Raw genomic sequence first — 24889 nt, 5'->3', positions numbered from 1 at the left:
AAACTAATACTTAATTACACTACGACTATTCTGATAGTTTGTTTCTTTCTATCTTAGTCGCGAGCAACTGTTTATAATTTATAGAGAACCGATAACATGATCTTCTGAGTGTGACACCACACTCCATGTTGTCTACTATATAAATTAATTGAACAATTATATTTAATAAATAAGTGCAGATATTGACCAATGTGATTCTTTTATTTCAACAAATAAATGTTTACAAAAGCTAGGCTTTTAGTATACACTCTAACACCAAGAACCACGAACGGATATGATGCAATATGGGTAATAGTGGGCATATTGACCAAGTCTGCCCATTTTCTAGCCATCAAGGTGTCCCATTCTATAGAGCAGTTGGCACAACTGTATGTTAAGGAAGTGATCAGACTTCATGGAGTTCCAAAATCTATTGTGTCTGATAGAGATGGGCGCTTCACCTCTCACTTTTGGGAGTGTGTTCAAAATGCACTAGGCACGAAACTCAAGTTCAGCACAGCCTTCCATCCTTAGACTGATGGACAGACAGAGCGAGTAAATCAGATTTTAGAAGATATGCTTAGAGCTTGTGCACTAGATTTCAAGGAAAGTTGGTGCAAGTATCTGTGCTTAGCTAAGTTTGCTTACAACAATAGCTATCAGGCCACCATCAAGATGGCACCTTATGTGGCGTTGTATGGCAGGAAGTGCAAATCACCCATTTGCTAGCAAGAAGCAGGTGAAAGAAAAGAAATGGAAGTAGAGCTAGGCATTCAGACTGAGATGATAGATGAGACCACTCAGGCTATCCAGAAGATTAGACAGAAGATTGAGACTGCCCAGAGTAGACAGAAAAGTTATGCTGACACACGACGTAGGCCACTTGAGTTTCAAGTAGGGGATTCAGTTTTTCTCAAAGTCACTCCTATGAAGGGAGTAAAGAGATTTGGTAAGAAGGAAAAATTAAGTCCTCGCTACGTAGGACCCTACCTGATCACCGAGAGGATTGGGAAAGTAGCTTACAAGCTGGACATACCTCAAGACATGTCAGCAATACATAATGTATTTCATGTCTCTATGCTAAAGAAGTGCATCCACGACCCTAGCCAAGTGATTCAGCCTCAGTCGGTGCAGATCTAGGAGGATCTTAGCTATGAGAGCAGACCTACACAAATAGTGGACAGAGCAGTCAAGAGACTAAGAAACAAAGAAGTGCAACTAGTGAAGGTCATCTGGCAGAATCAGAAGCACAAGGAAGTTACTTGGGAGCGTGAGGACAGCATGAGACAGAAATATCCAGAATTATTCTAAGTTCAAGGACGAACTTTTTATAAGGTATGGGGAATTGTAACAACCCAAATTTCCTCATTTCGAGTCTTAATAGTGCTTAAAAATATTTAAAAATGCTTTATAAATATTCTAGAGACTTTTAGAAATTTTTAGAGTATTTTTATGTAATTTTTGGAGTTCGTTTGGTATTTTTACCAAAAGGAAGAAGTTTCAAAAATAAATAGGTTCGACCGAGGTTTGAACCGGCGACTTCCGACACGAACCAAGTCTTAAGCGATGCGCGATAGCAAATTGCCCAAGCGGGCGTTGCTGATTAAGGAAGGAGCGAATTTTATTTAAGTAGTAGTTGGTAATAGGATACTTGAGTTATAAAGAGACGAACTTAGGGCTTGATTTTTCCGTGACCTAACTTTTCCCCTCCCTTCTTCTCTCTTGCGCGCGGCATTTTTGCCGAGCGAAACTGAAGCCAGGATTAGTGTTTTTCTTCGGCGTCGGCTTAAGGTGTTCTTCGAGGGGTTCTCTCCACCATCTCGACCTCTTCGTTGAGGAGAGCTCGGGGGAACGAGGGAGAGCCGGAATCTTGAGTTCCTCCGAAAACACTAGAAGCATAATTCAGATTGTAAGTCCAAGAAACCAATGTAAGTGCTACTCACTTGCGGTAAGAGTAGTTTCGAGCTTCAATTCTCTTTTTCTTTTGGTTTCGGAACATGCTGTTTGTTTGGAGTGTTGCCATGAATCTCAAAGCAAGGGAATAAACCTACTACCTAGTTTAGGAGGTTTAAGATTTTCTGATCCCAGATTCTTGTCTATCAAGAAAACCTACTTCATTTTTAGTTGGCAATTGAAGTGGTACAACTTGCTTTCTAGGTACAGACATGCTTTGCTTAGTTGGAAATAATTTAGAATGTGTAAGTGCATTAAGTGTATGTTCTAGTATGTCATCATATTCACGTATCAACTTTTGATAGCAGCAGCATTATTTTAGTAGATGACATTTCTTTTGCTTAAGCTAATTGACTTGTCTTTACTAACAGGATTTGATTGTTCCTTTTAATTCTGTAGTAGCAGGTGTTCTTTGTTTTCCTTGCTTTCAGATTTTCTGTACAACATTAGGATGGCTAGAAGTTTAAGAGTAGCAAGTGTCCTTTGTTTTCTTTGCTTTTGGATTATACTGTACAGTATTGGGATAGCTAGAGGTTTTAAGAGTAGCAATCGTTCTTGGCTTTCTTTCCTTTTTAGTTTTGTTGTAACAAGATTTAAGATCCTGTTGCTCAATAAAAGTATAAGTATTGCAGTTTATTTTAGCATTGCAGATTTAGATTCCTTTACAGTTAATCAGATTTCATTTAGCCTTGTAGTGCAGAAATGTAGTGCAGTATAGATCTCCTTGTAGTGCAGAATTTTGGTGCAGTTTCTTTAAGTAACTCGTGCATTAGCAAGTGCAAATCATATTCGAGTTTTATTTTGTTTTCTTTGCTGCTGTACAGAACCTGAACTGCCCTCTTATTCCGAGTATATAGATAGATTTCTTGTTGATTAGAATAAATGGTCATATGAATAGGTTCTTACCATGTTTTCGGACTTTTGTACATATGCATTTATGAGTAATTATAAGCAAGAAAAGACCAAGGTCTTGATTTGATCCAAATTCCAGAAGTTGAGGATCAAAGGCACGCCTAGTGCTTGAAGAAATGCCGAGGCATTCTATACTAAGAGAATTAGAAGATAATAAGTATTTCACTTTAAAAGGCTAGTACCCGACTTCCAAGGTTGTCGTTAAACAAATCCAGGTGACCAATTCCAAGGTCTTGGCCCTAGTAAGACCAAGGTCTTTACCCTCATAGGACTGGTGACTAGCTACCATAGTCTCTATTAGGGAGCGCGCATTGGTACTAAGCCTGAGCCCAAGAGAAGCTTTATTATTATTTTGAAGTATTAAACTGTATGTATTTGAACTAGCAAAGCAAGTGTCATAAAAGTTTAATTCAGCAAGTTAGCTTCTTTATTTTCAAGTTCAGCAAGTTAGAATTGATGGTTTCTTTTAGCACTGCAAACCTTAGTTTGATTGCTACTTTCATGAAGCATTGCAGATTTTTAGTTTGCATTTAGCTCTTGGGGTTCTTGGGTAGCAGTAGACGTGCACCACAAATGAAGAATTGCAGAATTTTTGCATTTTGTAGTAGTGCAGATTTTTGCATTTTGTAGCAATGTAGATTTTTGCATTTTGTTGTAGTGCAGATTTTTGCATTTTGTAGCAGTGCAGATTCTTGCATTTTGTAGCAGTGCAGATTTTTCATTAAGCATCTAGTTTCTTTTGTTGTTATATACATGAGTAGATTTTCTAGTTTTCTATTTGCTATTAATTCGAAGCATGTAGTATTAGTTTTATTTGTTTCCTGATTAGTTTATTGAGCATGATTAGCCTTGTCTTCCAGCATGCAGTTTTATTCTTGTATATCATGAGTATGCAAATTTTAGTGCTTTGCTATTAGATGAGCATGAGTAGTTTTCTTCTTACAGATTCAGTTTTTAGCATTGCTGTATTTATATGCACATTCAAGTTTTTGTGAGTTAGACAGCGCTTACTAAGCATTCGCTTATAGTTTGCATTTCCTCTTACTGCAGATAAAGGAAAGGAAAAGCTATAGCAAAGGAAGGTGACAAGGAGGTGTTCGATGATGTGTGTGATGCCAGGACTCTGGGAGAGACTTGGGACATTATTAAGTTTCCGTGTTTTAGTGGATAAGAAACATTTGAGATTGTACTTTATATTCCATGTCATTTGAGATTATTCTTGCTTTAGATTGCATGCTAAGATGAGTTCAGTTTAGTAAGTAGGTACTTTTGTGTTTGCATTGAGATATAGTTTCATATGTTTTCTGCTATTATGAGTTATATGTGCATGTCAGTATTGTATTGTATTTTAGTCCTGCTGAACTGCATATACTCTGCCGAAATTTTAAGTTTTCTGGAAAAATTTTAATGTACAGTTTGTTGTACTAGTCAAGTAAGAATCTATAGTAGTTATGTAATGGGCACCTTTAGAGAGTAGTAGTAAGAAGGGTGGTCGTTACAATTTGATCCTTAGGGACCCAATATTGATCAAGTCCAACTTGATTAACCAGGTTGGACTTGGGTACCCATGCTTGGACTGATTTATTATTTTGTCTATTTACTAAGGACAGGTAGGATCTATATTTTCTTTTAGTTTTATAACCTAGCCCAGTTTTGTTGTAAACGGCTCTTTGTGTCCCAAGAATTAGGTCAAGCTTCTTGGAGCCCAAAGAGAACCATTCTAATGTATTTTTTAAATCTTTAACCTGAGTTTTCAGACTGGAGTTTTCTTCCTCAAGTTTTTTACTCGAGTTGAACTTCTAGTTTGAACTGGGTCAGGCAAGGTCTTGGGGTTAGTCACTTCTTTAAGGACTGCTATTTCCTTTAGAAGTGACTTGACCTTTAGGTTTGACTTAGCTAATTTGCGTAATAAGTAATTAACTAAATTGTCAAGTCGAGGAACACTTACAGCGAGGTCTGGCCCTTCGGTAACGGATACGGATCCGTGGCTTCGCTCGGACTCGGCTTCTGACTCGCTTTCGCTCTCGGACAGTTCAATCTGGTCTCGGGACATCAGCGCAAGTAGACTCGTCTAATCGAGTTCATCGTCGGTGTCTTCTTCTGAGGATTCTTCCCAAGTTGCTTTCAACACCTTCCTTTTCTTCTGCTTCTTTGCATCCTTCTGATTTGGGCAGTTGGCCTTGATGTGCCCTTTCTGGTTGCATCCGTAGCAGATCACCTCGAACTTGACTCTTGAGTTGGGTTGTCCCTCCTTGGATTGTACTTCTTTCTTTAGGTCTCTCTTGTTGAAGCCCTTCTTCTTCTTGTAGAGTTTCTTTACAAGATTTACTAGTTCGGTTGTCAATTCATCGTCTTCATCGTCTGAGTCAGGTTCGACTTCCGATTCCGGTTCAGTTCTTCGTCGTTATTTTGGTTCGCGTGTTCGACTGGTACCTGCAACCAAAGCAACCCCCTTCTCGGTTGGCTGTGTATTAGTCTGTTCATGCAATTCAAACTCACAAAATAACTCATCTAATTTTATAAAAGATAGATCCTTGGAGACTTTGTAGGCATCTACCATTGATGCCCACAATGTACTCCTTGGAAACGAGTTTAGTGCATACCTTATGATGTCTCGGTTCTCGACTTTCTGCCCGATTGCATGGAGGGCGTTGAGAACGTCTTGTATGCGCGCGTGGAGTTGACTTGCCGTCTCTTCTTCCTGTATTTTTAGATTATATAGTTTATTGAATAGAAGATCTGTTTTACTAACCTTGGTGTCGGAGGTGCCCTCGTGGAGTTCGATCAGCTTCTCCCAAAGCTCTTTTGCGCTGGAGAACGGTCCAACTCTGTTGAGCTCCTCCTTGGTCAGTCCGCACTGGAGGGTGCAGGTCGCTCTAGCATCAGCTTCCACCTTCTTGATTAGGGTCGGTTCTCATTTTTCGCAGGGTGTCGGCTTGCCGTCTTCGTCGGTTGGCAGATGTATTCCAGTCTTGATAATCATCCAGGTATCAAACTGGATCTTCAAGTAAGTTTCCATTCGTCCCTTCCAGTACCCGAAGTCTTCTCCGGAGAAGAGCGGGGGACGAACGGTGTTGAAACCCTCTTGTTGGGCCATTTGTTAAATATGCAAAGAAAAAATAGCAGAAATATCCCAAGACTATGTCTTGGATTAGCAGTGTGGGAAATAAGGTTAAGAGATAACGAGCTCGAGTGGTGTTGCACCAGCCTCGAGCAAAAACCGATTCAAAAAAAAAATAATTAGAATATAGCTATTAAGCTAATTCTAATTGACTCCGTAAAACTGAAAATACCACAAAAAAATGGCGTGATTGGTGGTTGCACCAGATCAACGCAACCTGACTCTGATACCAATTGTTGGATCGAAAGCGCTAGAGGGGGGGGGGGTGAATAGCGCTCGTGGCTTTCACAATTTTCGTATTCGGAAATCGTTCAAAAGTAATGCAGCGGAAATAATAAGGAGATAATAAAAGAACAGAGGAAAACACAGAAGACACCAGAGGTTTACTTGGTTCGGAGCCTTGAGCGACTCCTACTCCAATGCCCGCGATCGTAGATCGCTTTCGGTGGGCAACAACTATAATATCGCAAAGTTTACAATTGATTATTACAATAAGTGCACTAATGAAAATATACCGACAGTACAAGAGATGTAGACGTAGTCGCTGAATGTCAGAGTAGCAGAGCATCGCAGAAGCGTTTGGAGCAGCACACGGAAGAGCGCAGGTTATTTTGTTCGAGTTGTTGTTTTAAGCTGCACCTCGAGGCTTCCTTTTATAGCTCTGCAAAAGCTGATCCAGATCCCCAAGGCAGATGATCAAGTTTGACCCGAGGTGGATCGGTCGACCGGTCACCGGTTCGGTCGACTGATCAGATGACCTCCACCTCATCTGATCCGCTCGCTCCGCCTAAATCCAGTCAACTTTTATCCGAGGTTCGGTCGACCGATAAACAGGTTCGGTCGATCGATCAACTGCTCTGACTCAGTCCAGCCGGCCTGATCGAGTCGACGCCTAACCTTGGTTCGGTCGACCGATCCCCCAGGTCCGGTCGACCGATCCCCTGGTCGAGCCCAATCCAATCTCCAAAAATCTGATCTGCTAGCTTGGGGGTTCGGTCAACCGATCCCAAGGTTTGGTTGACCGATCTCGGTCAGTCCTAGGCCTGCATAAAAATATTAGTTTCCTGCAAAACAGAGTTAGAACACAAACGATAATATATAGAAATAAATTTGATAGTCTCTAAACTGTCCGAGTCTGACTTCGGATTTTCGACCGGAAACCCTAGGTCGACCCGACGCCTACTGTTCCCTCTGCAGGGAGTGCGTCCTCACCTACTCCACTCAGGAGATTTGCCTGTTGCCAGTACGATTCTCCAGATTGACTGGACTTTTGCTCGGTGCTCGATGCTTCCGGACTTTCTGCTGGACTTCCACTTCCCGGCTGGTCCAGTCTTCCACCTTGTTCGCGACACCAGGACTTTCCACCTAGGGTTACCCCCCATAGGACTTTTGCCTGAAGCTCTCGACCCGCCAAGACTTTCCACATAGGGTTACCACCCCCTATGACCTATGGTTACCACCCCCTAGGGTTTTCCACTCGCCTAACCGCAGCTAGGACTTTCCTGAAACACTCAATTAAGTACCTTAGATCACAAAACAACTTAACTTTGAATTCCTTTTCCATTATCAAAACAACGGTCGATCGTCGGATGCTTCCCGCACCAACAAAGTAGACCAGCTCAGGAAAGCGGGTCACGTTAGGGAAGTACAATTCATGTCCTGGCTTTCTAACATGGTCCTGGTGGCTAAACCCAATAATAAGTGGAGGGTCTGCATAGATTTCCGGGATCTCAATTGGGCCAACCCTAAAGATTGTTATCCTTTGTCTAGAATCGATCAGCTGGTAGACTCAACTGCCGGCTGCGAAAGAATTTGCATGCTGGACGCTTATCAGGGGTACCATCAAATCTCCCTGGCCGTGTTAGATCAAGAGAAGGTTAGTTTCATCACTGCAGATGGTACTTTCTGCTACACTGTCATGCCTTTTGGGCTCAGGAATGCTGGGGCTACCTATCAAAGGATGATGGACAAAATCTTTCGGGAGCAGGCCGGGCGTAATGTGGAAGTCTATGTGGATGACATACTCATCAAATCTCCCCTAGCCGTGAATCTGATAGCTGATGTGGAGGAGACCTGCGACACCCTCCGGCAGTATGGGGTAAAATTAAATCCCTTGAAGTGTCTATTTGGAGCCAAAGGAGGGAAGTTATTGGGCTATCTCGTCATTAAGAGGGGAATTGAAGTGAATCTCGAGAAGGTCCAAGCACTTCGGGACATGAAGGCCCCCAAAACTTGAAAGAGGCCCACAAGTTGGTGGGCAGGATAACGGCTCTGTCTCGATTTATCTCCAGATCAGCAGACAAGGCGGCACCCTTCTTTAAAATACTCCAGAAGGCCTCTAAATTCCAGTGGGACGAGGAGTGCACGCGGGCTTTTGAAGAGATGAAGAAGTATTTGGAAACCTTGCCTTCTTTATTCAAGCTTATTACAGGAGAGCCACTCTGGGTCTACTTGTCGGCCACCCCTGAGGTCGTGGGGGCGGTGTAAGTGAAAGAGCAGGACAATGTACAACGACCAGTATATTTTTTCAGTCATCTATTAAAGGGAGCTGAGTCTCGATACACAGCTCTGGAAAAGTTGGTCTATGGACTGGTGCTTATGGCTCGGTGTTTAAGGCCTTATTTTCTGGCGCATCCCATCACAGTTCTGACCAACAACACTATGGGTAAAGCTCTTACCAATGTTGAAGTTGCTAGCCGGCTTATCAAGTGGGCAACCGAATTGGGAGAGTACAATATCACCTATCAACCTCGGACAGCTATTAAGGCACAGGCTTTGGATGATTTCTTGATCGAGGTTCATCAAACGGATGCAGAAGAAACTTGGAAAGTATATGTGGATGGGTCAGCCACGCGGCAGGGGAGTGGCGTTGGAGTTCTTCTGATATCCCCTCAGGAAGACATCTTGTAGCTAGCTGTACGGTTAAATTTCAGAGCTACTAATAACGAGGCAGAGTATGAGGCTTTATTGGCAAGGCTACAGGCAGCCAGGCATGTGGGAGTTGCCTGAGTTATCATTTATTCAGACTCCCAATTAGTAACCAGTAATTTTGAGATCAACAGCGACAAGCTGCAAGTGTATTGGGAGGCTTATGAGAAGATGAAAGAAGAATTCAAGGAGGTCACGGTGAGCAAGATTCCTAGAGTAGAAAATGGCTGAGCTGATGAGTTAGCCAAAATGGCCAGTTCTCTGACCACATAGGTACTGGATAGGTCAATGGCACAAACCTTTCTCATAACCCAGATAGATATGCAGAATAACAGGGACGAGATTATTGATCGGAGAACACCGATGATTAGCTATCTTCAATAAGGTACCCTGCCAACAAACCTGGAACAAGCACGATTGGTCAGGAAAAAGGCCCATGCCTACAACATGATGGGAGATCTATTATATAAGCGGGCATTTTCCAGGCCTTTACTCAAGTGTGTAAGCATGGAAGAGGCGAATCAGGTCTTGAGAGAAATACATTTGAGGTGCTGTGGCAGTCATGCTAGGAGCCGAACGCTAGCTCGTAAGGTGCTGTTGGCCGGATATTTCTGGCCCACTCTACAAAGGGATGCTTAGCAACTGGTGAACACTTACTTGTCTTGTCAGAAACATCAAAATCTGACGCATATGACCACCTCAACGCTAAAGACATCTATAGTTTCTTGCCCCTTTGATCAGTGGGGTGTGGACATTGTCGGACCCTTCCCCATGGCATCCGATCAACCCCAATGGGACGGGCCCTATAAAATTATTAAAAAGTTGGCGTCAGGGGCGTATTACCTACAGGATGACCGGGGTAGGAATATAGACCAGCCCTGGAGCGCTAATTATCTTCGGCCTTACCGCACCTAAGTGTAGTTTAAGGTGGGATAGGTCAGGTCAGGAATATTCACCCGATCGGTTAATAAAATAGCCTACCTGGTCGGGATTGTTACGTCCTTTTTTGTAAATCATTAAACTCATTTTGGACTCACACTCGGATAGCGGATAACAGGAAGGGAGACCAAACGGGAAGGAAAATATAACATTAAGAATAAAAATAATTCAGTTTACATGGTGGACATAAGCAATTCACTTGAAGACAGAAAAAACTTCATCTGGTATCTCGTCCAAAATACGATGATGATCTAAGAAGTCTTCAGGGGGAGCAGACCTAAAATATCCTTGTTCATATAGTTGGCGCATGGCCCCTGCCGCACCATACGCTATGGAGGTCACGAGGCGGTCCCCAACCTGGACCCTAAACTCCCGAGAATGGAGGTAGGCTTCCCGACTCAGTCTGCAGCGCTCAATTTCTCCCGCCCTGTATATTTCCAGAGATGAGGTAACTCTAGAAAGGCCAGAACGGGCTTGTGACAATTCAGCTTTCAGGGCGTGTAGTTCTGCGGCTTGGGATTCCAAAGTCCTAGCCTGCTCTTGTAGTAGGGCTTCTTTAGATCTCAGTTCTTGAGTCAGTTGATCTACATTCTGCTTATGGAGACTCTCGGCCTGGCTTTTCTCCTCAAGGAGGCCTTGGAGCTCTTGGTTGGCTTCCCGCAAAGCTTGTTGGTGCTGAGCATTGGCTCTCTTCAAAGCCCCTATTTCAGCTCTTTAGGCGTGGCCGACCGCTGCAGGATTGTTCAGTTACAATTCCAGCTCAGTTACCCTATCTGATAGTACCTTATTATGGTGATACTGGAGATGAAGCGTTTTATTCACCACCAAAGATTTGGCATGAGGCTGAGCCAAAAAAGTAAAGTGTTTGAGAAGAGCGGAAAGAGTTTTGTTGAACGAATTTGTAAAACTCACCTGGACATACAGATCCAAGAACCTCTCCATCTGGTCAGGTATAGATAGGCCCTCCATCTGCTGAACGCTTTCATCCTAACAGGTAGCCAGTTGGCCTCTTAGGATAAGGCAGCTAGTGGGAGCATCCTGCTGTTGCATGAGCCCTGACTCAGAAGGTTTGGTGGAACAATACTGGTGATAGGAGGGGCCTTGCGGCTGTGAAGCTGTCGCTGCAGGTTCAGAAGGGGTCGAGTGAGATGGCCCCGATCGTGATTCATCAGGCAGGGGTGTAGCTGAGGGACCTGCCGTGTCGCCTGGTACTCGCGAAGGAGCATTGACAAGCAACGAGGAAGAAGTGGGTTGAGAGGAAGTTGGAGCTTGCTCCTAAGAACGTGTGGGAAGGAGATCCTCGGTGGTCGCAAGACTATTGCTAGACATAGGAGGATCTGGAACGTGCCGGGCTGGAGGGATTGGTTCATCGGGCGGACCGGCAGCACTCAGGTCTGGGTCAATATGCCTTCGGCGAAACTTGTGAGCCAAGGGCTGGTCATCCGAGTCCGACTCTTTAGAGGAAGGTCAAGGTCGTCGAGCCGAAGGGGGTGCAGTAGTTTTGTTGGTGGGATCGATAGCGAGACGCACTTGCCAGGCCGCCTGGGACACCGCTCGAAAATAAGGACTGGCAGGGGAAATGTCCGTTGACCCTGAAGGAGGTCAGGGGGTCTGTCTAACAAAAGATTCTGGAATTGTTTGAGGGGAAGTTGATTGAGGGGCTGACTGAGGAATGGCAGTTGTAGTTGTTCCTAGCTTGGCAGGGGCAGCGTGGGGGAGAAGTCTCCTATCCAGTATGATTATGCTTCTCCGCATTATTTCCTGTTCGCTAAAAGGGAGAGGCTGGACGTCTGAGGCGTGAAGCAGGGTGTTAGCTGCACAGAGAAACCAGAGTTGTAGTAACTATATATAAAGAACAAGGCGAAGTAATGCAAGATCGGGCAAAACTTACCCAGGGAGCGAGGCATCTCGGCAGAAGAGATACGACTCAGCCTAAAGAAAGACAGCATGTCCTCAAATGGCAGCCTTGTGAAATCTAGTCGCCAGCACCTCAGCTGAACCAGAGCATCTGTGAAGAGGGGGTCATTATTGAAATCCCCCACATAAGGCACTGTGGGAAGGGTTCGTTGCCATCGGATAGGCCACTCCATGGCAGAGGGAAACTTAAGGAAAAAATATTTATCCTTCCAAGTAGGTTTAGATGAGGGGATGGGACAGAAGAAGGTAGTCCGGGTGCGGGCCTAGAAGCGAAACAAACCCTCACTATGCTGGCGAGGGGTGAAGAAATAGTGGAACAGGCGAGCAGACCAGGATAGGTCACAAACTTCACACAAGACTACAAAGCCGCACAGAATCCTTATAGAATTAGGGGTTAGCTGACCTAGAGAAATTCTGAAATAATGGTTTACGTCGAAAAATAGAGGATGAATGGGGAAACGAAGCCCCGTCATGAATTGCTCCTTATAGAAGGTGATATAGCATGTTGGAGGAGCAGAGGCCTGGTGCAGTGTGTTGGGGATGATGATATGCAGGTCATCAGAAATTTCGTAGGTGAAGCGAAGATCATCCAGATCCACGCAAACAAAAGTAGAAACTCCAGGGGGGGTAAATGATGTTAGGAAAGGCCATAGAAGAGCTTAAGTGGAAGCCGGGAAGAAGAGGATGAGGCAGGAGGCAGAGGGCACAAGGAATCGAGAGGGCGGAGAGAGCAGAGAGCTATAATAGAGGAAGCCGGCGAAAAGGTTTCGTGGAGTAGCGAAGGCAATCTATTTATAGTAGATATGCACGAGGGTAAAATGATCAAACTGCCATCCAACGGCTCGTAATAAAAGCAGTTTAGAATATTCGCGCAAAAAGGAGCCGCGTGATCGTCACAGAAAATGAAGCGCAAAAAAAGAGGTGAGAAACAGTAAATGGCGCGATGTATGAGGGTCATCATGAGTTACCTCGGGAAAGAACGGTACTGTATTACGTAGCGGTGGGGGTTCTCGTACGCTCTGTGTTTCACCTTTGCTAAGCTTAAGGGGTGAACCTAGTTCGGGAGCCAGCTCAGGACATTAAGCGAGCAAGGGCCCAGGGTAGGGGCATCAGTCAGAATGTCATCGAAATCAAAACAGATCCTAGGTTGGGGAACAAATAGATCGCAGATCGGGGAGCGAATAGATCCTAGGTCGGGGAGCAAGCAGGCCCAAGGTCGGGAAACAAGAAATAATTTTCAAGATAGAGATAATGGCAGAGATTTCTTAAGCCTAAGTAATTACGGATAACGACAGACCGGGAGATTTCCTAATGACAAATGATTTCAAACAAAAGCGAGTTCCAAATGTTTATACATTAAAGACTTTACATCAAGATCAGGGATTCGTGGGAGGTACATCACTCGGGGGAGGTGCTGGAAGGGTTAGGAAGTCATTTTCGACCAGGAAAGAAGGGAAGGCTTCATCTAAAATTTCTCGCAGCAGACAATCTCTGTCCAGGAAATCCGCTGAAGGGGCGGAGCGGAGAAGACCGTGTTCAAATAACTAGCGCACAACACCCACTCCTCCATAGCAGAGCATCAGATCAATTAAGTCTCCTATCTTCTTCTGGAATAATGGAGACTTAACGTAGGAGATGTTGGTTGCTACTGGAAAACCTAGAGGTTCCACTGTACAAAAATTTTGTACAAAAGTCTGAACCTTTTCCTAGCTACCATGTGTTCTTTTAAATTAAATTTTGGATCGCCTGCGGAACTTAACACGTTTGATCCAAAACTTAATCTATTTGTTCTTTTAGATTTTGACTTGGATCTCCTGCAGAACTTAACACGTTTGATCCAAATCACCTAAGTTATTAATTCCATTAAATATTAATTTCCAAAATTAGTTCCCAGTACTGACGTGGCGAGGCACATGGCCTTCTTGGATATGGGAGCAACCACCACCGACTAGACAAAACCTTTTAAGGAAAGCTAATATTTAATTTCCTAAAATAACTTTAGGTCAACCGAAAGGAACAATCAAATCACAAGGAAAAGAAAAACAAAAGAACACTATATCGAAAACAAATTCGAAACACTAGAATCGTATGCCTCTTGTATTTAGTATTATTTCCAAAAATAACTAGTATGATGCGGAAAGAAAAATTACTAGTTATACCTTTTAGAAAGACCTCTTGATCTTCTACCGTATTCCTCTTCTAACCTCGGACGTTGTGTGGCCAACGATCTTCCAAGATGAGAACCACCTAGGCACCTTCTTCCTTCTACCTTCAAGTTTCGGCCAAGCACAAGAACTTCCAAAGGATGAAGAATTTTCCACCAACCAAGCTCCAAGGGATGCATGCTTTCTCTCCTTCTTCTCCTTCCTTGATCCGGCCACATCCTCCAAGCTCCAAGAGATGATAGATTTCGGCCACAACAAGAGGAGAGAAGAGAAAGGGAAGGGCCGGCCACCACACCAAGGAAAAGAGGGAGAAAAATAGAATAGAGTCGTTCTTACATAAAGCCTCCTCTACCCCCTCTTTTATAATCCTTGATCTTGGCAAATAAGGAAATTTAAATAAAAACTTCCTTAATTCTTTTCGCATGAAAAGGAAAAATTTATTTAATTAAAAATAAATTTTCTTTTCATTATAACATGGCCGACCACTTATTTCCCCAAATCAAGGAGAGTTTTAATTAAACAAGAATTAAAACTTCCTAATTTGTTTCTAGAAATTTATAAAAATTTCTCCAATAATTTTATCCCTTCATGATTGGTTTATAAAAAGGAAATTTAATAAATTAAAATCTTTCTTTTAAACATGTGGATAAAAAGAAAGTTATCTCTAAAAATTAAAATCTCTTTTAATCTACAAATAAGGAAATATATCAAATCTTTTCTTAATCTCTTGTAGAAACTTATAAAAGAGAATATTTAATTTTTAAACTTTCTTTTAAATCATGAACATGGTTAAAAAGGAAAGTTTTCTTAAAATTTAAAATCCACCTTTTAATCAACAAATAAGGAAAGATTTCAAATTTTAAACTCTCTTTTAAACATGTAAATGATTTACAAATAAGGAAAGTTTTTACCAAAAATTAAAATCATCCTTTTAATCTACAAATAAGGAAAGAGATTAATCTCTTCTCTTAATCTTTTGTAGAAAGCTATAAAAGGAAATTTTTAATTTTTAAACTCTCTTTTAAAAACATGATATCCACATAAGAAATAATTTTAATAAAAATCCCTTTTAATATTCTAGTGGCCGACCACCTAAGCTTGGGACCCAAGCTTTGGCCGGTCACCAACTTGGCTCATCCACTTGGTCTTGGCCAGCCGTAGCTTGGGTTCCAAGCTAGCTTGGCCGGCCCCATTGGATGGGTAAGAAGGTGGGTATGTGGTGGGTATAAATCTCTATATACAAGAGGCTACGGTAGGGACCGAGAGGAGGAATTGGTTTTGATCTCCCGATAAAATTAAGCATCCCGTGTTCGCCCCGAACACACAACTTAATTTTATCAATAATAATTCATTCCACTAGAGAATTATTATTGAACTACCGCACCAATCCCAAATTACATTTTGGGCTCCTTCTTATTATGAGTGTGTTAGTCTCCCTGTGTTTAAGATGTCGAATGTCCACTAATTAAGTGAGTTACTGACAACTCATTTAATTAATATCTTAGTCCAAGAGTAGTACCACTCAACCTTATCGTCATGTCGGACTAAGTCCACCTGCAGGGTTTAACATTACAATCCTTATGAGCTCCTCTTGGGGACATTCTCAACCTAGATTACTAGGACACAGTTTCCTTCTATAATCAACAACACACACTATAAGTGATATCATTTCCCAACTTATCGGGCTTATTGATTTATCGAACTAAATCTCACCCATTGATAAATTAAAGAAATAAATATCAAATATATGTGCTTGTTATTATATTAGGATTAAGAGCACACACTTCCATAATAACTGAGGTCTTTGTTCCTTTATAATGTCAGTATAAAAGAAATGACCTCAAATGGTACTACTTTATACACTCTAAGTGTACTAGTGTAATTATATAGTTAAGATAAACTAATACCTAATTACACTACGACCATCCTATGGTTTGTTCCTTTCCATCTTGGCCGTGAGCTACTGTTTATAATTTATAAGGTACTGATAACATGATCCTCTGTGTGTGACACCATACATCATGTTATCTACAATATAAATTAATTGAACAACTACATTTATCATAAATGTAGACATTTGACCAATGTGATTATTATTTCTAGATAAATGTTTATACCAAAAGCTAGGCTTTTAGTATACATCCTAACAATCTCCCACTTATACTAAAAGACTAAGCTGCTATATCTGCTGCCATACATCTGATTCCCAACCCTTCAACATGGCCATCAAAAGCTCTTGCCTTAAGGGCCTTAGTGAAAAGATCTATAGGTCATCATCTGATGTAATCTAGGTAGCAACAACTTCTCCTCGTTTATACGATTTCTCGTATTGGGTGGTACTTGCGCTCTATTATGTTTACTTGCCTTATAGACTCATGGTTTCTTCAAGTTTGCTACTGCACCACTATTATTACAATAAATTGTAATAATCTTTGGACAAACCAGAAATCATATCTAAGTCTATCTTGAGGTTATTGAGTCATTCAGCTTTTATGGCTACCTCAGAGGCTTACCATATACTCAGCTTCTATGGTGGAGTCCAGATAAACACCTATGCTTATCACTCTTCCATAGTTATGACTTTACCTCCTAAAGTAAACACAAAACCCCAAGGTTGACTTATTATTGTCCCTATCCGATTGGAAATCAAAATTCGTGCAACCCACAGGGACCAAATCAACTGCCTTGTAAGCTAGCATATAATTTCTAGTGCCTCTAAGGTACTTCAATATATGCTTTATTGCAGTTCAATGTCCTTGTCAAGGGTTACTTTGATATCTGCTAACTATGCCCTTGGCAAAACAGATTTCTGATCTCGTGCATAGCATACATTAGGCTTTCGATAGCCGAAGCATAAAGATCTGCCTTCATTTCCTCTATCTCCTTTGATGTCTTCGAAGACATCTCTTTAGATAAAGCTACTCCAAGCCCAAAAGGTAAGAAACCTTTCTTTGGAGTTCTGCATGCTTAAAACGAGCAAGGATTTTTTTTTCGATATATGAAGCTTGGGATAATTAAAATATTCTTTTCTTACGATCCCTTATTACTTTGATCCCAAGAATATATTTATTCTCCCAAGTCCTTCATATCGAATTGTTTGGACAACCATACCCTTACTTCTGACAACATTTTGATATTGTTTCCAACTACCAAAAATATTATCTACGTATAGTACAAGAAATATCACCACGTTTCCATCACACCTTTTGTATACACAAGACTTATCCGGTTACTAAATAAATCCATAGGTCAGGATTCCTTTGATAAACCGAATGTTCCAAGACCTTGAAGCTTTGCGTCAGTCCATAGACTGATTGAGCTTGCACACAAAATGCTCTTTGCCCTTTGCAATGAACCCTTCTGGTTGTTTTGTATGGATGCTTTCTTCAAGACTTCCATTAAAGAATGCTGTCTTGACATCCACTTGCTTAAGAATCCGGATAGACTTAAGCATGACTACCAGTGAAAAAGTTTCCTTTTTCATCAAGCCTTGCTTTGAAAGTTTCCACCTTCCTGTCTATCCATCTTTTCCTATTGTAGACATATTTTCACCCAATGGCTTTTACACCATCTGGTGGTTCTACAAGCTTCCAGATTTGATTAAAATACTTATATTCTAATTCTGTATTCATTACTCTTTGCCAAGATGCTGCATCTTTATTTTGGAGTGCTTCATCATATTTCCGGGATCAGACTCATGTTCATTTGGGATCAAGTCCAAAAACTTTCCCAAAACATGAATCCTTTTGGTTGTTTGACAACCCTCCCACTATGATGATGTACTGTCTATAATTGTGTATCAATTGTGATACGTGTTGTAGTTTCTTGTGATATTTCATCTTGTACAGTTGGTACTAGATTAGACATGTCCTTTATAATTTCTTTAAGAACAAATTTACTTATGGGCTTGTGGTTTATTACATAGTTCTTTTCTAAAAATCGATCATTGATGCTAACAATGACCTTCTGATTTTTAAGACTATAAACCTACTTTCATTTCTCTAGGATAACTTACAAACAAGTGAATTCCTGTCCAACTTATCATTGTCTCTCTTCAGCATATGTGCTGGACTACCCGAATCCGAATATGGTTCAAAATAGGCTTATGCCTATTTAGCAATTCTATATGAGTAGAGAGTTCTGACTTTGGAAGGTACTATGTTCACTTCTGTTTCCATAGTATATCCTTAAAATGAATTTGGTAATTTTCCAAATAACTCATCATCAATTTCCATAAGAGTCCTATACCTTCCTTTTTCTACACCATTCTGTAGGGGTATACCAGGTGCAGTTAGTTTGGATTGAGTTCCGACTTCTGATAAGTGACTCCTAAATTATCCCAAGAGGTACTTGCCACTACGATCTTACCATAGTGACTTAATACTTTTACTTTAACATTTCTCCGCATCAGCCTTGTACTCTTTGAACTAATCAAAGTACTTAGTCTTGCGGCACATTAAGTAAATGTATTTGTATCTTGAATAGTTATCTATAAAATAGATGAAATATTCAATACTACCTCTTGCCTGGATAGTCATAGGATCACACAAATCAGAATGAATCAACTCCATCATATCTTTGGCTCCATACCCCTTTGACTTAAAAGCTTCTTGGTTATTTTTCCTTCCAAGTAAGACTCGCAGGTTGGAAAGATTTCCACTACTAATGAACCCAAAAGTTCATCAGCTACCAATGAATCCTACTTAAGTTAATATAACCTAGCTTTAGATGCCAAAGATATAATTGGTTCATTTTTGAAGGTTGCTTTCTCTTAAAGTTAGAAGATGTGTTACTTATTTCCATTTGTTGCATCGTGGGAGTTATTGGATTATAAATTGTCAATCAACATACCAGAATAGATAACTTCCCTATTTTTCTTGAAAACAACTTTGTTATCAAAATAGACACAATATCTATTCTATAATAGTTTAGAAACTGAAATCAGGTTCTTTCTAAACTTAGTATGTAAAGACAATTTCTAATAATCCATATTTTATTCCTATTAGAGAATAAACCTCTCCCACTTCAACAACTGCTACTTTTGCAGTAATGCCCATGTGGACGGTGTTTTTATTTTCATTTAGTTGTCGGATTTCCTGGAACCCTGCAATAAATTGCAGACATAATTAATAGCATCTGTATCTACACTCCAGGTTCTGGTAGATAACACCACTAAACATGTTTCAACTAATTAAATACACCTAAATTGTTCTTACTTCTAAGAAGACAGTCTACCTTAATATCCAAGTCCTATTTCCAATCATTACAATTGGGACTACTAAGTCTTTTCTATAGTATAACAACTAGGGGATTGACAAACATTTTAAATCCTAAGAATCATAAAAATATTTGGTCAAGATCAATTCTTTTAAAATCCCTATGAATTTTGTATGCCACGATAGTGTGGACGTATACAAAATCAAAAAAGATATTTTATCCATTAATTTTATTATCTCGTCAACTTTACTTTATGACGAATAAAATTAATAGTTGATCTGTCTTTGATCAAATATTTGGTCAAAACTTTTTGAATTTAAAATAACATTGATTCCTCAAACAATATTATTTAAATTCATTAACACCTCAAACACCGTGAATTTTGCATGCCACGATAGTGTGGACGTATACAAAATTTAAACATTTGTAAGAGGAGGGTTTTACCCATTAATTATCTTGTCAATAAATCTTTATGACAAAATAAAATTACCTCAAACACCGTGAATTTTGTATGCCACGATAGTGTGGACGTATACAAAATCAAACATTTGTAAGAGGAGTTTTTAATTTTATTATCTTGTCAACTTATTTATTTGACAAATTAATAGTTGGTTTTCTTCGGTCACACAAACAATAGCAGTGACTCCGATGGGGAGGATACTATTAGACGTGCCTAAGTGTATACCATTACTTGACACTAAGTCCATTAATAAGATTGTACCCCTTCCGATGGGGAAGATCACACACTCTTAATTAACTTCCTATAGTCATCCAAAATGGAAGTTTAAGCTAGTGATCTGCAAACAAGCTCATTCGATATGGAGGAAGGCACTCAGAGCCAACGCGCAAGCTTGTTGCATCACTTATAAACCAGTAATGGAGACCGTGGAATTTATTTAAAAATAAATCCCTCTCCCACTTAGTTATTTAAAGTGAGGAATTTTGACTATGCTAGCCTACTTAGCATGCATACTAACAAGCACACACAACACAGCATAAAAAAGCAATAAATAGAAAAATTAATTTTCAACTATTATGGCTTTTATCTATTGCTGTCCTCCGTGTGTCGCCAACCCTAACTGTTGCCATCTTTGGCCATCGCCACCGAGTCTAGTTGTCGCATCCATCTTGCTCCTTGTTCCGCTGCGCCTCTGGTCCTCAAAAGGTTCCACGCCTTGCAAGATTCGATCCGCGACATAAATAGAATTTTACATTTTTCGATCCTATATTCCTCGAAGGAATGTACATGTAAACTAGATCGAACATAAAATAAAATTTACATCCATCGATCCTATATTCCATAAAAGGAATGTACATGTAACTAGATCAAAAAAATAAAATCCTAATAAAACTAAATACAGCTCCTGCTGTATTTTATAATACAATCATGCACACAATAAAATGCCCTTGACATGTCCAAGGGTTCAATCACACACATAATAACTATAAGCCATAATAGTTGGATCCTGCATCCACAAAGTTAGCACATCCAACTATTAACCAGCCTAAATTATGTATGACATGTGCATAATTAAACTAATCCCAAATACACAGAGGCAAAACCCTAGCTCTGATACCAATTGTTGGTTGCTACTCGAAAAACCTAGAGGTTCCACTGTATAAAAATTTTGTACAAAAGTCTGAACCTTTTCCTAGCTACCATGTGTTCTTTTAAATTAAATTTTGGATCGCCTGCGGAACTTAACACGTTTGATCCAAAACTTAATCTATTTGTTCTTTTAGGTTTTGACTTGGATCTCCTGCAGAACTTAACACGTTTGATCCAAATCACCTAAGTTATTAATTCCATTAAATATTAATTTCCAAAATTAGTTCCCAGTACTGACGTGGCGAGGCACATGGCCTTCTTGGATATGGGAGCAACCACCACCGACTAGACAAAACCTTTTAAGGAAAGCTAATATTTAATTTCCTAAAATAACTTTAGGTCAACCGAAAGGAACAATCAAATCACAAGGAAAAGAAAAACAAAAGAACACTATATCGAAAACAAATTCGAAACACTAGAATCGTATGCCTCTTGTATTTAGTATTATTTCCAAAAATAACTAGTATGATGCGGAAAGAAAAATTACTAGTTATACCTTTTAGAAAGACCTCTTGATCTTCTACCGTATTCCTCTTCTAACCTCGGACGTTGTGTGAGCAACGATCTTCCAAGATGAGTACCACCTAGGCACCTTCTTCCTTCTTCCTTCAAGTTTCGGCCAAGCACAAGAACTTCCAAAGGATGAAGAATTTTCCACCAACCAAGCTCCAAGGGATGCATGCTTTCTCTCCTTCTTCTCCTTCCTTGATCCGGCCACATCCTCCAAGCTCCAAGAGATGATGGATTTCGGCCACAACAAGAGGAGAGAAGAGAAAGGGAAGGGTCGGCCACCAAACCAAGGAAAAGTGGGAGAAAAATTGAATAGAGTCGTTCTTACATAAAGCCTCCTCTACCCCCTCTTTTATAATCCTTGATCTTGGCAAATAAGGAAATTTAAATAAAAACTTCCTTAATTCTTTTGCCATGAAAAGGAAAAATTTATTTAATTAAAAATAATTTTTCTTTTCATTATAACATGGCCGGCCACTTATTTCCCCAAATCAAGGAGAGTTTTAATTAAACAAGAATTAAAACTTCCTAATTTGTTTCTAGAAATTTATAAAAATTTCTCCAATAATTTTATCCCTTCATGATTGGTTTATAAAAAGGAAATTAATAAATTAAAATCTTTCTTTTAAACATGTGGATAAAAAGAAAGTTATCTCTAAAAATTAAAATCTCTTTTAATCTACAAATAAGGAAAGATATCAAATCTTTTCTTAATCTCTTGTAGAAACTTATAAAAGAGAATATTTAATTTTTAAACTCTCTTTTAAATCATGAACATAGTTAAAAAGGAAAGTTTTCTTAAAATTTAAAATCCACCTTTTAATCAACAAATAAGGAAAGATTTCAAATTTTAAACTCTCTTTTAAACATGTAAATGATTTACAAATAAGGAAAGTTTTTACCAAAAATTAAAATCATCCTTTTAATCTACAAATAAGGAAAGAGATTAATCTCTTCTCTTAATCTTTTGTAGAAAGCTATAAAAGGAAATTTTTAATTTTTAAACTCTCTTTTAAAACATGATATCCACATAAGAAATAATTTTAATAAAAATCCCTTTTAATATTCTAGTGGCCGACCACCTAAGCTTGGGACCCAAGCTTTGGCCGACCACCAACTTGGCTCATCCACTTGGTCTTGACCGGCCGTAGCTTGGGTTCCAAGCTAGCTTGGCCGGCCCCATTGGATGGGTAAGAAGGTGGGTATGTGGTGGGTATAGATCTCTATATACAAGAGGCTACGGTAGGGACCGAGAGGAGGAGTTGGTTTTGGTCTCCCGATAAAATTAAGCATCCCGTGTTCGCCCCGAACACACAACTTAATTTTATCAATAATAATTCATTCCACTAGAGAACTATTATTGAACTACCGCACCAATCCCAAATTACATTTTGGGCTCCTTCTTATTATGAGTGTGTTAGTCTCCCTGTGTTTAAGATGTCGAATGCCCACTAATTAAGTGAGTTACTGACAACTCATTTAATTAATATCTTAGTCCAAGAGTAGTACCACTCAACCTTATCGTCATGTCGGACTAAGTACACCTGCAGGGTTTAACATAACAATCCTTATGAGCTCCTCTTGGGGACATTCTCAGCCTAGATTACTAGGACACAGTTTCCTTCTATAATCAACAGCACACACTATAAGTGATATCATTTCCCAACTTATCGGGCTTATTGATTTATCGAACTAAATCTCACCCATTGATAAATTAAAGAAATAAATATCAAATATATGTGCTTGTTATTATATTAGGATTAAGAGCACACACTTCCATAATAACTGAGGTCTTTGTTCCTTTATAAAGTCAGTATAAAAGAAACGACCTCAAATGGTCCTACTCAATACACTCTAAGTGTATTAGTGTAATTATATAGTTAAGATAAACTAATACCTAATTACACTACGACCTTCCTATGGTTTGTTCCTTTCCATCTTGGCTGTGAGCTACTGTTTATAATTTATAAGGTACTGATAACATGATCCTCTGTGTGTGACACCACACACCATGTTATCTACAATATAAATTAATTGAACAACTACATTTATCATAAATGTAGACATTTGACCAATGTGATTCTTATTTCTAGATAAATGTTTATACCAAAAGCTAGGCTTTTAGTATACATCCTAACAGGAGATGCTGTAAGCTCTGAGGCGCTCGCCTTCGCCTAACTGGTACTCCACCAGCTCTACCCTTACTTTATCTGTAGCTGCCAGAGCCAGTGCATTCTCCTGCTTTAGGGTGAAAGTCTCCGCCTGTACTTTGAGAAGATCTGCCTGGAGAGACTTGATGGTGGCCTGATTCCGATCCTACTGCGCTTGAAGAGTTTTTTTCCGGTCAGCACTGGCAACCAGGGCCGCTTGGGCAACCTCCAGGTCTTTCTGTATAACTTTATTGGACTCCTGGAGTGCCTTCAGATCTGCAGAAAGAGCGGCCAGCTTTGACTTCTTCTCCTCCAGTTCGGTCGCCAGCTGGCGACAATGCTACCCCTTTGAGTTTAGCTTGGAGTCATTGGTCTTCAGGGCCGCTAGTAGTTCTTGTATCTTCTCGGAAGACTCCTAAGCCAGGCCCCTGGCAGACTAAGTGGACTCCCCGGCCATGTGCAGATAAGAATCCAGAGGGTCAAACGGGTCACGGGGAGTCAGTGGCAACTCCAGCTCTTGTAGATGAACCTTCAGTGACTCATTTTCTCGCAGCAGGTCGACGACAAATTGGGTCAAGCTCAGGCCACTGGAGCAGGCCTGCCCAGTAAAAAGAAGAGGGTCAGAAATAATGTCAGAATTGGGTCAGGCAAAGGAAAACTCACCGATATAATATGTTGGGAAGCCAGGTTCAAACTTTCCCACTGAGAGCCTCCCCAGAACTGCTCGTTGGTTGATCGCCAAAGGGTGGCTAGGTCACCGTGCAGCTGAATTTTACCACGGACAGGGATGGCACCTACCTCTGCCGAAGTCCCCGTTGGGTCTGATTCTGATTCAGCCACGGAGGGCAGGCACCAGGAAGCTGTGAAATCTTGTTCGTTCCTTTGAGGTCGTGCCCTGGTGCGAGTAGCTGACAATGAGGGGGCGGTGGGAAAAGTAGAAGGGGTCGCAGAGCTCCCGGGCTAGTCTCCAGTAGAAGGACCAATCTGCTGAGGAGCTAAGACCCGGACAGGAGTAGGGGCCAGAACTTCTGCCACCCCAGGAGACTCCTGAGCAGGAACTCTGGCTGTTTGCATTTGGACTTTGGGAACCTTGGAAGAAGTCATTCCGAGTGGAGGAAGCGGGGAGGACTGGGCCGAAGGAGCGACTCTCATACGTTTGCGTTGGAGTCGCAGGTGTTTTTCTGGAGGAGGAGAAGGGGCCCGCTCTTCCTCGATGGGCTCCAGAGCTGTAGGGCCAGTCTCAGAAGGGCCCCCAGCTAGAAGAAGGGGAGTGGAGGATTCTGACGGCTCCTCCGCAGTTTCGTGTGAGGAAGTGGTCGAAGGAGCAGCCAGGCCCTTCGCAACCTCCTCACCCACATCCTTCAAAACATGGTTGGGCAGTCAGGCTGATTCCTTTGAGTAGGTCTGGATCATAGCGGCCTCTACAAAGAAAGAAGGAAATACCTCAATTAGTGAAGACTAGCGGAAGAAAGAGCAACATCTTACCAAA

This window comes from Zingiber officinale, chromosome 10A, assembly GCF_018446385.1.
Source record: "Zingiber officinale cultivar Zhangliang chromosome 10A, Zo_v1.1, whole genome shotgun sequence".
Lineage (NCBI taxonomy): Eukaryota > Viridiplantae > Streptophyta > Magnoliopsida > Zingiberales > Zingiberaceae > Zingiber > Zingiber officinale.
This window is presented reverse-complemented; position numbering follows the sequence as displayed.